This window comes from Physeter macrocephalus, chromosome 13 (assembly GCF_002837175.3).
Source record: "Physeter macrocephalus isolate SW-GA chromosome 13, ASM283717v5, whole genome shotgun sequence".
Taxonomy (NCBI): Eukaryota; Metazoa; Chordata; class Mammalia; order Artiodactyla; family Physeteridae; genus Physeter; species Physeter macrocephalus.
In genome coordinates, this window is record NC_041226.1 from 57614451 (window position 1) to 57631311 (window position 16861).

Genomic DNA, 16861 nt, shown 5'->3' on the forward strand with positions numbered 1-16861 from the left:
AAGGTTACCATATGGGCAGACACAGACTTTACACACACGGACACACACATACACATTTGTTTGGTGCTTCACTTACAACCTTAAAATATATTTGACACTTCATCGGTTTTGCTTATTTTCATATTTATCATAATCAGTCCTTTTTCAATTATCTTCATAGGCCTCCGTTGCCTATATATGTGCTTCAGAAAATTAAAATAGTTCATGTGCTCTCATAAAAACACATTAGCTAAATAGAACATGCTGCATTTCTTAGGAACTCTTCCTTCCCTGCGGTAAGAGCAGACATACTTGTCTTCCTCTCCCTGGTTAATGGCACACATCTATGAAAGAACCTCAAAATTATAAAATCATCTACTTCTATGCCTTTTTCCTTAATCTCATGAAAATTACCACCTAAATATCTCTGTTGCTCTTTCCTGAGAAAACTTCTCAGTCCTATTTCTTTCCAATCTATTCTCCATAGTGCTGCTAGAGTGATTATTCCAAAAGGAAAATCTGTTCATGTCATTCCCCTACTTAAAGCCATTCTGTAATCTTTCTATTTGTTTGTCCTTCCCAGACACATGCAAAACTTAGCTAATCAGTTTTATGAGAGGCGGTGTAGTGTTATGCAGTGTTTTTCAAGCGGTGCTTTATGATCTAATATTAGTGGGTCATGAAATCAATTTAGTGGTTCATGTGACCTGCAGTTTTAATAAAATAAAATTTAATAGACTATGGTGGAGTAGAATAGAAAACAAAAAAAAAAACAGGACACACAATTACTAAACTCAGAGCAGATGTGGGGTCTTGGAGAACAATGCCGAACTACAAGGATCCATGTATAGACAAGATGAAGAGTAATCTGTGTTATCTGGAGATCGTGGACTTTTACCTGGAGGCAGTGATCAGATGGGGCTTTTTCTGTCTCAGGGCAGTAGTGAGTGTATTCTATGTTTGTGAAAAATAGTGAAATCCATATTTGGTGATGTTTCAGTTTTCCATTGCTTCATAGCAGATTATCTCTAAATTTTGTGGCTTAAAAAGCAACAATTTATTACTTACCATTCTGTGGCTTGAATGGACAATTCTGTTCTACATGATGTCAGCTGGAGTTACCAGCTCAGTTGCATTCAGGTGGGTTTTCAGATGTTTGGGGCCTTGGTGTTGACTGTAGCCTGGGACTCTACATGCTCCCTACCTCCTTGTGGTGTTTCATTCTCCATGGGTTCTCAATGTGGCCCCTCTCCCCAGAAAAGGATAAGCTGAATATCTTTTTAGCTTCTTAAAGACTGTACAGCAAAACATTCACTTCCCCCACATTCTATTAGTCAAAGCAAATCCCAAGGCCAGTCTAGGTGCAAAAATAGATGAATAATACTCCATTTCTTAATTGGAGGAGTGGCAAAAAAATTATGGCACCCTTTAATCCACATATCAACAGGGCTCATTCTTCCAGAGACAATATATGAGCTCCCAGATCCATTTTATTTTCACCCTGGGCACATAAAATAGCCATTTATGTGGGATGGTAACTAATTCTGGACATTGGAATGTAAGAGGAAATATTCGTTCTCTGCAAGCTAAAGCTTAAGAACATATGTATGTCCTCACTTTCTTTGATCCTGAATTGATTGGAAGGATCCAATGAAGGACATGGAGGTCTTATGAGATGTTCAGCTACAAGGTCCCTAACTGACTACTTGATGCAGAATAATGAAAGTGAAAAACCTTTGCTGTATACAGAATCTAGTTGTTGTTACAGCATCTAATATTACTTATAATGATTTATACATAAGAAGAAATATTCTTTAGAGAAACTTTGATTTCAAAAGTTTATGTGTGCAGGTAGGTGCAGTGGTCTTGGTGTGTGATATAAAATCTATTTCTTTTCATGGATCTCCTCAAACAAAGTTTAGAAGGCATTACAGCACTAATGAAGAGCACAGAATTTGGAACCAGACAACCTAAGTTCTATTATTAGTCATTTTACTAGTAGTGTGACCTTGGGAAAGTGACTTAACCACTCTATACCTCCCTTACCTCATCTATTAGTGGGGATAAAACAGTACCTACTTCTTAAATTTGTGTGAGAATCAAATCACTTAATGCATATGTATCAGTTGAAGTTTTGAAAAGAAAACAATAGCTAACCCAAGTAGAACAACAGCAAAATTTAAGATGAGGCACTGATTACAAAAGTGTTTTGAAAGTTGAAGGGACAAACAAGATGATAAAATAACCCAGAGATTAATGTAGAGAAGGCAGTATCTCTCCTATGGCTGAAGGACAAAGGATGGGTGTGGTTTCTCAGGACATGGAACCACCCCTCTGGAGTTGGGAACACTTCCAGGCAGGAACTTAGAATCATGACACTGGCCCTGCCCTCGACAGAGACACTGCTGTATCCAAGAGAGAAAGGAGGAGAGAGGCACTGACTGTGCTTGTTTACCTGCTCTTAAATCTTCCTCCACAGACTCCCTTGTCTGAATCTACTAGAAACCAATTGTCAAGAGAGCCTGGCAAGTGTAATTTTTAGGGGGTATCCCACTGTAGTACAGAGCAAAGCAAGAAAGGACAGGAATGAATCTGAGAACAACCAAAATGCTCACCATAACATGTAAGAGGTTATAATATAAGCAAGTGATGAATAAATATTGACTATTATATCGCCACTATCCTTTATTTTAAGCAGTAGCTCTGAATCTTTTTAAAGAGCTTAAAAAGGTTATCCACCTGTTAGGAACTCACATAGAATTCTGCACACAGCACTGAAGGAATCTATCTCTCCCGTTACACAGCAAGTGCATTACGAGGAGATGCTGTGTTTTAGTCACTGGTATAACTCCAGGCACATTACTCAGTAAATGTGGTCCTTCAACCACTGTTTTGTTTTAAATCAATAAATGGTCTATCTTCTGAAACATTTCTGTCACTGACCCTACTCAGGCAATTAGCACTTCACTTCAGGTCAGCTAAATGTTCTTGTACGATTCTCTCCTCCATTCCATATGTGGTCATACTTGCCTTTATTAAAAGAAAATATATAAAGATGCCAACCTAATTTTATATGACACTCTATAAAAGGAAATTATAAATAGGACAACCTTTTTACTTAAGATATACTCTGATGCGATTCCATTATCTGGTTTCAAGCTAATTTTCCAGCTTCATGTTTTCCCTTTGTTCAAATATACACAGTCTGTTCAAATACACTCAGCACAGCACACTCATTAATACGTCTACAACTCCTCTCAGAATATTCCTTCAGTTTTCTTCTGCAAGCTGACTAGTGGCAACCATTCCTCTCTCAAGATACAATTCAACCTCTCTGATGAAGTCCTTTTCAATTCTCAGGAAAAACTGTCACGTTCTTCAATTGTAATTACTTCCATTAGAGTTCTGTATTGATTATATAACTTTCATTGTCTGTGGTTCTCAAACTTACCTTCATATTAGAATCATCTGGAGATTTTAAAAAGCTTGAAGCTTAGAGCATATTCATGCCATTTTTATCAGAACTTTGGGCATCTGTAGTGGAAACCAGGCATCAGTTGTTTTAAGGCTTTCCAGAAAATGTCAACATTAAGTTTGAAGAGCACTATACTAGACTGTGTATTCTTTTAGGGCAGTGAAGGAACCATTTAAGAACATGTTATTTGAATGGGCCTAAATACTTATAACAGTTTCTAAAATATAGTTGACCCTCAAATATATTGCCTAATAAAATAGAACATGCATACATCTACCCAAGTATGAAATTTCTCATCTACTTTAGGAATTGAATTACAAAAGGAGGGGCATGCTAACATCACTCACTTGACTAAGCTCTTTTCAATCCTCTTTTAGGTGTAGATAGATGTGGATACATTGAAGAAATGATAATCAAACAGTCTGGCTACCAACTGATTACATTCACTGATTAAGCTTAGAAAAATTCTCAGTCGTTCTCCAAGAATATAAATCTAGAGAGCTGTTACACTTTTATTAAGGCTGTAGGTCTACTATATATACTCATATATTCAGAAGTTCATTCAAATGATTTACAAATAATTTACTGTCTGGAAATTACTGGTTTCACATGAGCTGTTATGACATGTGATGTCCACATATTTTGGATTTGTTATGATTTAAATCAAATTTGGTTGAGTTCAACTATTCCAGAAAATTGAGAATAAAGTAATCCTCACAGACATTTGGTGTTGCTTTTCTTAGTCAACTGACTATTTCAATAAATATTTACTTTAGAGAAATGTCTTAATTAAACCAAGTATTATCAGTTTGCTATTTTTTATATGAAATTGTATCTACTGAGCTGTTAACCTTCTAGCATAATAATGATTATTCAGTGAAAAATGGGGATAAAAGACAAAAATAAAGATTTAATAAATTGTTTTTCATGACTACTTGAAATATGTGCTCGGAGAAGGGAAAGGGAGAATATTGGCAAAAAACAGTCCCAATCTAAGGACTTTAACAGTTAAATTAGAAAGACCTTTGAAAAAAACATTTAACATAAGTGCTTTAAGCTAGAGAGAAAGAATGATGACTAACTTTGAGTTCATACTTAAAACCAATAAAATTCTCCCCACTTATTTGATATAGAAAAAGGAGAAGAAAATGTATGTTATAGCCATGCAGATCCTATTAATGCTACTGAAACTCTCTCCCACCATTCTTCCTTGATGAGCTAAAGAAGAGATATCAAAAGGCAGATATAGAGTAAATCTAAATGGTGAATTGATCTTTAAAAGAAGTGGGGGGGATGATAAAGGCCAACCATATGATAAAAATTAAACTATATATATTCCAATGATAACTAATGCTATTATGGTAATTGGAAATGCAGCAGAGTTCCTGAGAAGGCCACCTGGAAATATGAGAAGTTGAATTAAAATTGAAGACATATCAAATGGCATATATTATTTCTACATTAAACCTGTAGAAAGTAAATGAAAAAAACTTCATCCTAAAGCATCTGGCTAAGCAGAACATACAGACAATCCTAGTAGCCAATTCAGTAATTAAGGTGTTTTCTTTGCCTTTTTAAAGACACATCCAGTATAATTTCACTAGAGAGGAATATAATTAAGAAGTTTTATGGGAATAACAGCAAATTTCAAATTCTGATTATGGCAGGGTTAGGAAATAGAATTGTACAAAGAATCATTAAAATATTAACTCTGTAATGCAGAGGAGTGAAAGGATGATTATTCCTAAGATGAGGATCTATTTACAAGGCCCTTGGTTATTGATTGTGATATGCCACCCATGCATTCAGGTTGCTGGGTTTTTATGTTTTTCTTCAACTGATTTCGGTTCTTGAGTTCTTACATAAAACCCATATTTTCCTGTGTCATCTCCTTTATAGAAATCAGAAAACAAGTTTTGATTGAAGGGCTGGATAGCTGCTTCTGACTCTTACCCTGAGTGTTTAGATCATTCATTTGCTTGGTTTCCCTGCCATTATATTTTATTTTCCTTTTTCAAGGAGAGATATCAATGTTCTTTTCCTTCTTTCTGGTATCATCTGGAAAGCGATTGTCTTTTTCTCTCTAAAGCACCTTACAGGTTCATGGTATGATAGACTGAAGATCTCCCTGCTCTTCCTGTAAAAAGAGCTCTGCCATAATTATATTTTACCTGTTGAAGACAGTTTCCATTCCCAGAAGCTTTATCTTTGTATCAGCTTTAGTCTTCACAAATAAGCCCTATGATTCAGTGATCTGAATCAGTTTATTCTATGTTATATCTAAAGGTCATTTCATAGAAGACCTCTGTTGGTGAGCCCAGGGCTATCAGTTATCATGGTTTATGGCTCTCTATAAAGGGAAAGTATAAATATCTGCAAGTTCTATCAGAAGAAAAATACTACTCACCTGAAAGATAGTTGGATCTGTTCCTTCCACTGCACCCTTTCTTGGTTCCGAATGAACTCTCATATTCTTTAAGAATGTCCTTCCAGAGGTTTGAAGGAAAGATCTCATCAATCCTTCCCACTGGCATCTCATTTCCAGTATTTAACAAACTTGGACCAAGCTCCAGACCCCTAGTTGCTTTATTCTCTATGTGGTACCACCTCCAAGAAACACCCCTGGCAATTTCATATTTCCCAATGGTAGATGGGAAAGTTAGTCTAATTGCAATAAAAAAATGGCATAGAGAGGCAAGATGTTTTTCACATTAACCCTGATTTGATCACAATTTGAAAACATATGTGTAATATGTATGAATATTTACATGCAGTAAAGGGTTGTCAATTAATTATTAAATATTGATATTTCACAATTATGTCCTGTCATTGAAGGTACAAAAAATATAATGTAGACCCGGTGCCTGACTACAAGCAGCTTACTTTTCAGTAGTAACTCTAATAAATACAGAAAATCATTAGAGAATGTGTCTAATCATTCTACCTATTAACTGGATTGTGGAATAATATGTACAGAAAGTTCAAGACATGAAAATGATATGTTTTCAAAGAAGGATCATGTCATAAAATAAACTGATAATTTATTAAAATGGACAAAAACTATTAAATCCCAAATAAAGCATAAAGAGGATTAAATGAGACATCTAAATCTCTAGAATAAAATGGTAATTTACATTAATTGTGGCTATTTTGAATTGAAACATTAAAATTTTAATTGTGCTTCTCTTATTTTGTGACTTCTCATTCAAATCTATATTATATAACAATAAATCCTGTACATGGTATATGTGATATTTCTTAATTAGCCAGCATATTTAAATAAATAAATTAGCCCATTATCCAGTAAGAGTAATGGTTTTAATTCATTGAGTACATGCATTCCAGGCACCAGGTTTATATAATCTTATGTAATTTCATTTGACTTGTGAGGAGGCTGAGGGAAGCAAGGTTAATCAACTTCTTCAAGGTCACATAGGTCATAAGAATCAGCTAACACCATATTTAAATAGGTAAATTATCTACTCCTGATATGAAACAAAATTACCAGATAAAGACTTAAACACTTCTAAACTAAAGATAATCTTCCTTTTCATTTTCTTCTTACTATACATAGCAATTCATCCCAATTTACACAAACTTTTACTTACCCTAAATCTTCTTTAAAAGGATTTCTGACTTTTTCACAGAATTATCCATGCCAGTATTTATAATATTTGTAACTACTTTGAGCTAACACTAATCTTTTCTTACTGAATGCTATATTTATAAGTATGTAGCCCAGTTCTATTAATGTCAGGATTTTCTGCCAAAATACATACTTTTATAACCCCTGTCCTTTCGATCTATTTTTTTAAAAATTTCTTCTAAAGTGGCTATTCCTGCTCTATTGACCTAGAACATTTTATATCACAATTCAAAACCAGTGCCAAATGTGACCTTAGAATAGCAGGATAATTCCAAATAGTTTTTAACCATAAATATGCAAGAACAAAAAGGTAAGTCTATTTTTAAATAAAAATAACTTTGCTGTATCTTGTGCTTTTTGCTGTATAATCTGGGTATTAAAAAAAAAACAAAAAAACTGTGAACTCATATGTATCAATATCAGGAAAACCCCTGGCATTATTAAAAAAAATTCTCCCAAATAATTACAATATAAATTTACTTATTTTGTCCTTCCAAAGATCAACATCAAGCCTCTCTAATATTTTAACATACAGACTTTCTACTTTTTGTATAGGTTCTGCAGATAGATATGTTACAACATTTAATTTTTAATGGCGCCTTTCCAAAAATTAATGCAGTTTGGCACAAACCATCAAAATCCAAAACAGCACACCTAACTGCCCAAGTCATTCTGTGACCCCATCAGTACGACACACTATGAAGTAGCATTAAACCACCCTTGGGAACAGAGTTAATGTTTGTAGATGTGCAGACTAGGACTCACAAATGTCAAGGTTTCCTAGTACTGGCCTTTTCTTATCACACACTCTTTTACTTAATATTGAGAAAGCTACAGTGGCTATTTGGACGTTGTAATATTAAATTGTCAAAATTTGCTTTTACAGAAGCAAACAAAAACATACATATGTTAAAATCTTATCTATTCTTACATTTTACATGTGTTTTTTTTATATTAAATGGGGTTTGAAATATAAACAAAAAGTTGCACTTAGGTCTTTCTATGTATTTTCCAAGTATGTCCCAAATATCGCAATGAATTATGCAATACAGCATAACACTGACTCCCCTCTATCTTCCTTGGTAAAGTTGTCTATCTAAAAATTTTCTCCAAAATATTAAATTATCTTTTCCTTAAATTGTCACAACACTTTGCAAGCAAAAACAGGCCTTTCTGCAGGTGAGATATAAAATGACATTCTATGAACATAATGAAGCTTAATTATAGATCTGAGTGTTAAGGAATGATTCTTTCTGGAGGAATACTCTAAGAAGCAGTGTAAATGTCTCACGATAGTGATGACAAGTCAGAAGTGCAAAGGACACTGGCAGGAAATTATGAAGAAAATCTGCCATATATATGTAAGAAGAATCATCGTAGAACAGGGTGTCAAGGAGAACTTTTCATTAAGTGAACACAAATACTTCGAGCATAACAATTTGATAAAAGCATTATTGATTAGAAATTAATTTTCAAATGAGGAATTAAAATAATTTGATTATTAAAATTTATGAAGGTCATTTTATTTCCTTAATTAGTGAACAGTTTTTCCTGACTTAGGGCACTTTTCAGTCAAGTACCAATGACATTATTTTCAAATCTAAAAAAGTACACAGAAGGTAGTTTATAATCATTTTCCTTATCTAGACTTCTCCTTGTGTTGGGCATTTTTTTTGGACTTTAAAATCAGAGTTACTCTCAATTTAAATAAAAATATGTGACTTTATTTGTAATTATTTTACAAAACTTCCATGTTATAAAGGACGAGTGATTTTTAGAGGAGCTTGCTTGAATGCTTAAACCTGTCTGCTAATATTGGTTTATAATATTATGTAAGTATCATGTGTACAACATCATATTTCTACTTCTGTATACACTACAGCAGGCTCACCACAAAAAGTTTCATTTCCATCTCTCACCATACAGTGAATCCTCTTTACCCCTTTTTCCCTCCTATACCCCCTTGCCTCTTCCCCTCTGGTAATCACTACTCTGTTCTCTGTATCTATGTATTTATTTTTGTTTGGTGTGTTTTGTTCATTTGTTTTGTTTGTTTGCTTCTCATATTTCACATATGAGTGAAATCATATGGTATTTGTCTTTCTCCATCTGACTTACTTCACTTAGCAAAATACCCTCAAGGTCCATCCATGCAAATGGCAAGATCCACCCCCCCCAAAAAAAAATCTAAAACAAGTAAAATAAAATAAATAAAATGGTGTGGCTGAAAACAAACAAACAAGGAAAAAACCTGCCTTCTAAATCCAAGCATGGTTGTGAAAGAAAAGGGATTATTTATTATGATATTTTTCTTGATACTGTTTTGCTCTTTCTAAAATTCAGAAACTGTGAGTACTCAGTAGCTAGAACATCTCTAAGTATAAAGTATTGAACAAATACTTTATTTGTTCAATGAAGTATCTATTGAACAAATACTATGTGGTGTGTGGGAACTGTACACACATAAATTATCTCTATTCTCTAAACAAGCCCATTACTCCAGAGATGTATAAATTAAGTCATATGAAAGGTAATGAACTTGTGGTCACACAGCAAGTTAAACTTTGAGCCAGATTTTCAACCCAACTTAACTTTATTTTAGGGCTCTCGGGTTCATCTCTGAATAAGCCTGCTCTGATGGTCAATGGCATCCCAGTTTTCTTCCAATGATGTGTCCCTTTTGATGTTTCTAATTGTGACCGGCTAATAATTTGAGTTTCTATATTTAACATCAGCCTCAGGTGTCGAAAACAAAGGTAATGATTTTGAAAAAGCACTCAGAAAAGATTATGAACAATCAGCCTTTTTCATATACAGACACCGACAAGAGCATCTTTGCCTCTCTATCTAATACTTACTGATAAAAATGGTTATTCTTCCAAAACAAGTATTTTATGAGGCAATCTTCAGCATATTAGTATATAAATAATTCGTACCCTATTCCTTTCTGTAACCAGTTCCCCCTGACTCACCTAGTATGCCTCTGCATCCAAGTCTTAATTCTCTTTCCCCCATCTATTTACTTATAGTTGGTGTGTTGGCAAGCAGTGGTTGCCTGAGGGCCTAGTGGGAGAACTGCAGTGTTTGCATTTTTTTTTTTCCCCAGGAGTTCAGAGGGAAAGCTATGGCAGTAATTTCTGTAATTTCAATATAAAGTTATGCCATGTCATCATCTACTCAGTGTTCTCTGGTCATATAATCCTATGCTTTAATTCATCTTACATAATGACAAGCTCTACTTTAAAGGGAAGGATTTTCTTTTTCCAGATAGGTATAAAGATAGGTGTAGGGGGTTTCCCTGGTGGCGCGGTGGTTGCGCGTCCGCCTGCCGATGCAGGGGAACCGCGTTCGCGCCCCGGTCTGGGAGGATCCCACATGCCGCGGAGCGGCTGGGCCCGTGGGCCATGGCCGCTGAGCCTGCGCGTCCGGAGCCTGTGCTCCGCAGCGGGAGAGGCCACGGCAGAGGGAGGCCCGCATACCACAAAAAAAAAAAAAAAAAAAAAAAAAAAAAAAGATAGGTGTAGAGCGTGAGAAACATGGAAGGAAGCTCTTGGAGGGAGAGATAGAAGGAGGGAGAATTATATGCTGGCCTGGAGTGAAAGGAACAAGCAGAAGATTTACATGTAGTGTTATCATGATGTGTTGTGTGTCTGTAACAGAAAATTCAGAGTTAATACATAGGCATACAATGAGAATTAATATTTTGGCCTTGGTAATGTAAAATGGACAAAACACCCAAATAGTGAAAAAAGAGGAGAAATTACTGTGACTAAAATGGGAGGTGAACAAAGAAGTCTATATATTTGAATGAAATTGAGAGCAGCGTTGATTAGTTTAAGCCTGGATTCCTGAAGCACTCGGCAACCAGCAAGCAAAGGGGAAAACTTTAAGGTCCCTTTAACCTGGGGGTCAGATAACTCCAGCCCCAGCCAAATCTGGCCCACAGCATCATACTTTTGTATACTTCAGGGGCAACAAATTGTTTGTACATTTTGAAATGTTTCTAAAAAATCCAAAGAAGAAAATATTTTGGACCCATAAAAAGTATAGGAAATTCAAATTTCAATGTTCATAAATAAAGTATTTAATTATGGCAATATAAAATATGTGCAAATTTATTTTCTCTCTTGTTATATAAATGCTTATATAATATTCTTCATTTTGCCAACTGGCTAGCAAAGCCTAAAATATTTAGTAATTGGCCCTGTACAGAAAAAGTTTTTCAACCTCTGGCTTAATCCAATCAGACCCACCTGGAATTGGATAGATTTCCTGAAACCATAGTGTCTCTAGCCAATGGAGTTGTGGATGACATAGATTCAGGAAAGCTTTCTGCTCAGAACTTTCACTGGAACAGATGGTACAGGCAAATAATGTGTATATGAATTAATTATATAACTTATTTGTTATTTTAAGTTTATTATGTGAATTTTATATCCATATGAATATAATAACATGAATCCAGATATATAATATATTCATTATAATGAAGTTATTATTTGAGATCTGACATGAAAGAATCTGACCTATTTATTTTCAAATATATAAAGAAGAAACACTTTGGGGAAGATAGGATATTATATCATCACAATGAGATTTTATCCTTTATCAATTTATGCTCTTTTAATTTTAATGTAGTCATTTCACTATTGATAATCAGCAACCAATTGTGAGAGTGCTCTTTTCCCCTCCCCTTGAACAGCTATGGGAGGATGAAAATATAAATTGTAGGAATTAATAATTGGCTAGGGGCTTCCCTGGTGGCGCAGTGGTTGCGCGTCCGCCTGCCGATGCAGGGGAACCGGGTTCGCGCCCCGGTCTGGGAGGATCCCACATGCCGCGGAGCGGCTGGGCCCGTGACCCGTGGCCGCTGAGCCTGTGCTCCGCAACGGGAGAGGCCGCAGCAGAGGGAGGACCGCATACCACAAAAAAAAAAAAAAAAAAAAAAAAATTGGCTAATCTGTTCTATAACACTCTGGCAACAATCAAAAACAATCTCTAGATGACACTTTTTGAGACTGGAGAGCAAATCTAAAAGGATGAGAACTGTTTTCTTAATTGGATTTATAAATTTAAACAAAATAGATAGCCTGTAGTATGTTTAGATTATAAAGTGGAGAAAACAGGTATTTAAAAATATAGGCCATATATTTAGAAAGAGAAGGAAGGTCACATGACTCAAATCTTTAAAGGTGAATTTCTGAATTGCAGTTAAACATCCACTGGTTAATTGGGGGAGACTGACTTAGAAGTCAAAGACAAGGCTTTATCATTAAGGGCAGATTTGATGGATCCAGGCACCAGATATGATGTCCCTTGATAACTCTACTTAAGCAGCAGGTTTGAGATTTTCATTACTAATATATATACGTTAACAAACAACTATGTTACTGTAAAATTACAATGAAAATAATAATTCTTAAAAGCCTTAGAGAAAAAAAAGCAAACAAATCAATTTTTTGGTTTTGCATTATAGTATTTCTTCAAAATAATCTAACACAATGTGTTTCTTTTTCTTTCTTCATTTTTTTTTGTTTTTTTGAGTTGAGGGGGCTGGCAAATCTCTGGGTTAATCTTATATCACTAATTATTTCATTGTTCTGTGTTTTGACTTCATGTTCTTTTTAAGTCACAAAGATAAGATAGATAAGCAAAAGGTAAAAAAAGAATTCCCAAAGTTTATACTGATCACAAATGTATTTTTAATAACATTTAAAATTAACTTTCGTCATGAAAATTAATTTACAATATTTCTCCCCTGTAAAAAGATAAAGCATCACCAATAAGGCTAAAGGAAACTGTGCCCACTACTCCAAATCCTTGCTTTTTTAGAGGCATCCCTTTCTGAGGTGCCATTCAATCTCTGAGTTTATAGAACTGAATTCCAAACTGCCAGAATGAGGAAAAGGTCATGGTGCAAAAGAAGTATGGGAAAAATATATTATTTAGTCACTATAGCCAAATAGATTAATACTAAAAGAGTATATAATGAAAAATCCAAACAATATATTTTAATATATAAATTTGATGTCAATGCTCTGATACATAATCAAGTGGCTTCCCATTCATTCATGAGTAGAAGTCAAAGTTCTTACCAGGAGCACAAAGCCTCATTCAGATTACCCTCCCATCTCATCTCTACTCTCTCCCTCACTCATTCAGTCCAGCTGCACTGATCTAGTCAAGGCTCTTTGAACAAGTTAAGCACACTCCCAGTTCAGAGCACCAGTGCTGTTCCTGCTGCCTGAGATGCTTTTCACGCCCACCCCCATCCCCCAGACACAGCTCCTGGCAAGCTCTCTTCCTTCCTTCGGGTCTTCAAATTAAAAATCACTTTCGTTAGGTCTGCCTGGCCTCCTTATCTAAGTTTCCACCCCACCTTCCTCATACTTCATTTCTTCATTTTCTGGAGCATTTTGCCTCCTTTGCACTCTCTCTATGTATTTTCCTTAAAACCTAGTTTCTTGACTAACCCTCTCACTAGACTATAAGGTGCTGAATCCAAAGATTTTTCTCTGCAATGTTCACTGATGACTCTTTCGTACTAGAAGACAGTGTGTCATATGATAGGTGTTCAATAAATATTTGCAAATATAGCCTTTCAATATTTTAAGATTTACTTCTTTCATATGAGACCATTATACGTGGCATAGTCAGAGAATTAGTTCGACTTTTTCTTTTGACAATGATATAAGCACAAATTAGAATAGCTTAAGTCTAAAAGTTAGACGATGATGGACATGGGTCGAAATTCTGTTAACTTTTCAAACCTCGATCTCATACCCACATGGCAGAAGAGGTCTTCCCAGTTCCTTTTTCTGGACAAGTGCTTCCTCAGTCTACACAGAAATGTCCACAAGAAGGATTTCTCTGTTTGTACTGAGGTGCAATATCTTCTGAATTTTATGTAATGTGCATTCAGAAACTTTTTGCCCAGGAAGGAGGACCTTAAAGAAATCCAGAAGATTTTATTGGGGAAATAAAAACAAAATTCTCCTGCCAATCCAGAAAACCTCTCCACAAAGGTAGAAGAGAAAGAAAACAATTTTTTTATTGACCAAACATCAAGCCAGAATGTGATACTCATCACAGGCAATCCACTAACAGTCTGGAAAAATAAAAAGAAATCTTGCCCATTTATACAGCTAAGCAGATACAACCTATTACCTACAAGTTCTCAAATAATAACTAGTTCTCAAGTAAGAGGATCGACAGCACTGTTTGTCACACACATTCAGCCTAGATTCACCTGGTACTTAGGGTAGACATTTGTGTTTGTTAATTGATTTTATCCAAAGGAAAAATAAACTCATATCTTTATGACAAGAGGTACTTTTATAACTTGGAGGGAGAGGCCAGCCTAAGTCAGCTCCTAGCCTCCCACAGAATCTGGGAGGCAGGGGTTCTGTTTTTGATAATTACGTTTGAAAGAGATGGTTCGTGTATTCCTGAAAAAGACATTTTTGGGTCCTGGCAAGAGGGTTATTTAGCTCCTAAAAAAATTTACACACATTTCAAACAGAGAAAGCGTTTAAAATTACAAGTTTTCTAAAGAAAATGCTCTAAAGGGAGAGTCTCTTCCTTTATATTCTACAGGGAGGACTAAGTCTCTTTAATTTACATTGGCCCTTACAAGGTAAGTTTTGAAAATGGAAAGAGTAGAACAATGTTGAATAAAAAGAGTGCATTTTTGTGTGAGCAAGAGTGTAAAAGGTTGATATTTTTAAAGGGAGCAGTGTGAAGTATTGAGTGGAAAGAGAAATACATAACTACATAGAAGACAACATCTAAAAACTGAGCACTTCAGAGTAAAAAGATCCCCATTATGGTGAATAATTACAGAAAACTGAGTATGTAGTGTCCCTAAGAGAAAGTTCCTTACCATATTTCCCCCACAGGACTAGCTCTATAAATTGCACTTTTATAACTGACACTTTCAGTTTGTAGCTTACTACTGCTCTTCAGAGACATACTAGCTGCCATACTAAATTTTCCATTCTTTAAAAATTAAACATCAGTGTCAGACTATGCCTCATTTTTTAAATTCCTTTTTTTCTAAATGACCTCCCTCATCTTTTACTTTTTATTTTCGTAAATGTAATAAACTGGTTAAAATGGTAGGATGAGCTAATACTCAAAGTCCCTCTACTTCAGGTTCATAGAAAGGCAGTTTGAAATGCAACTAGAATACTAACTACATAGTTGAGTTTAAAAAATTGAAAAAGAAAGAAAATAAATGAAAATTCATAGATATCAAAGGGAAAAAAGGGAGGAAGAGGAGGAGAAGATGCATAGCCAGTGCTGAGCACAAGTGTACTGCTTAGCCAACAGCAAATTCCACAACAGGCAGTCCACCCTGTGCACTGAAGCTTTAATGCCCTCACTGTGCGTGTGCATGCGCATGCGCGCGCGCGTGTGTGTGTGTGTGTGTGTGTGTGTGTGTGTGTGTGTGTGTGTGTGTGTATGTGTGTTTGAGGACAGGGAGTGGTGTCAAAACTGCAGGACTCATGCTTATGGGGGATCTAAAACCCATGAGAGATTGAGTATACAAAATGACAATTGCCAGACCTAGTATAAAAGTAGAACTCTCACCTACAACCTCGGTAGCAACCAGCCCAGGAAGCCTAACCACAGCTTCTGTAGCAGTCACCCCAAACTGCCACAATTTGATCAATAATTACTACCTTTCCTAATTTTTTCTCCTCCCTTTATAACTCAGGACCAACTAGAAAAAGCCAAATATGCTCCCCAAACCAATCATATAAGATGCCCCACATATAGCTAACCAGTCTCCAGCTTCCCCATGCAAATAACGTCCAGCTGGGGCATACCTGAAGCTTCTTTTTGAACTATAAAGCCTTCCTGCTCTCTGCCTGACTCTTGATTCTCTGCCAAATGCAAGTGATGGTGGTTGACTCCCTTGTTATAACAAGTCTAAATAGATAGTCTTTGCTTGTTTTCTTTCGTTTGTACCCCCACACTAAATGTACTAAATGTCTTGGCGGAGGCAAATATGAATTCATCTCCAAGCACTTAGGAATATTGAACCACTCTGTTTATGCAGGACTCCATAAAAAATAGCTTGCCGAGAAGATGATGAGCCATTAAAAAAGCATTTAATATCAGCAAGTAAACAAAATTTCTGTGAGAAAGAAGAATTAAACAAGTAAATATAGATAATGGATTCTTTTCTCTTATATTCTGTCAATTGTTTTGCTTCATATTTGGACCATGAGTGTTGTCTAGATTTTTTAAGGGAAATAATTATTTACATGTTGTTTTAATTTTTATGCTATTAACCATCAAACAAATAGAATTACCAAATAAACTCTACAAATAGAATTACCCCCTTGACTTGGCTGATCACCTATAATGCCACAGAGCCCATACCTTGGTAGATAAAAATTGATAGAATTTATAGTCTTAGGCTTCTATTTTTATCAAATATTTCTATGTGGTCTTGAAACACTTATTATATCTTTTCATTTCAGTACTGCATTGAAGAGTGTATGTGTGTATATACATATACAATATATATACATACTGGTTAAATCTCAGCTTTTAGGACATTGTACCAGCTCACTGAAAAATGTTTTTTGAAAAAATCTCAAACATCAAAGAATTGAAACAACTAAATAGTTATCTTGAATGTAGGGGTTTTTGAAAGAAAGAAAGAGAAAGAGAAGGAGAGAAAGAGAGAGAGAGAAAGAGTGAAAGAAAGGAAGAAAGAAAGAAAGAAAGAAAGAAAGAAAGAAAGAAAG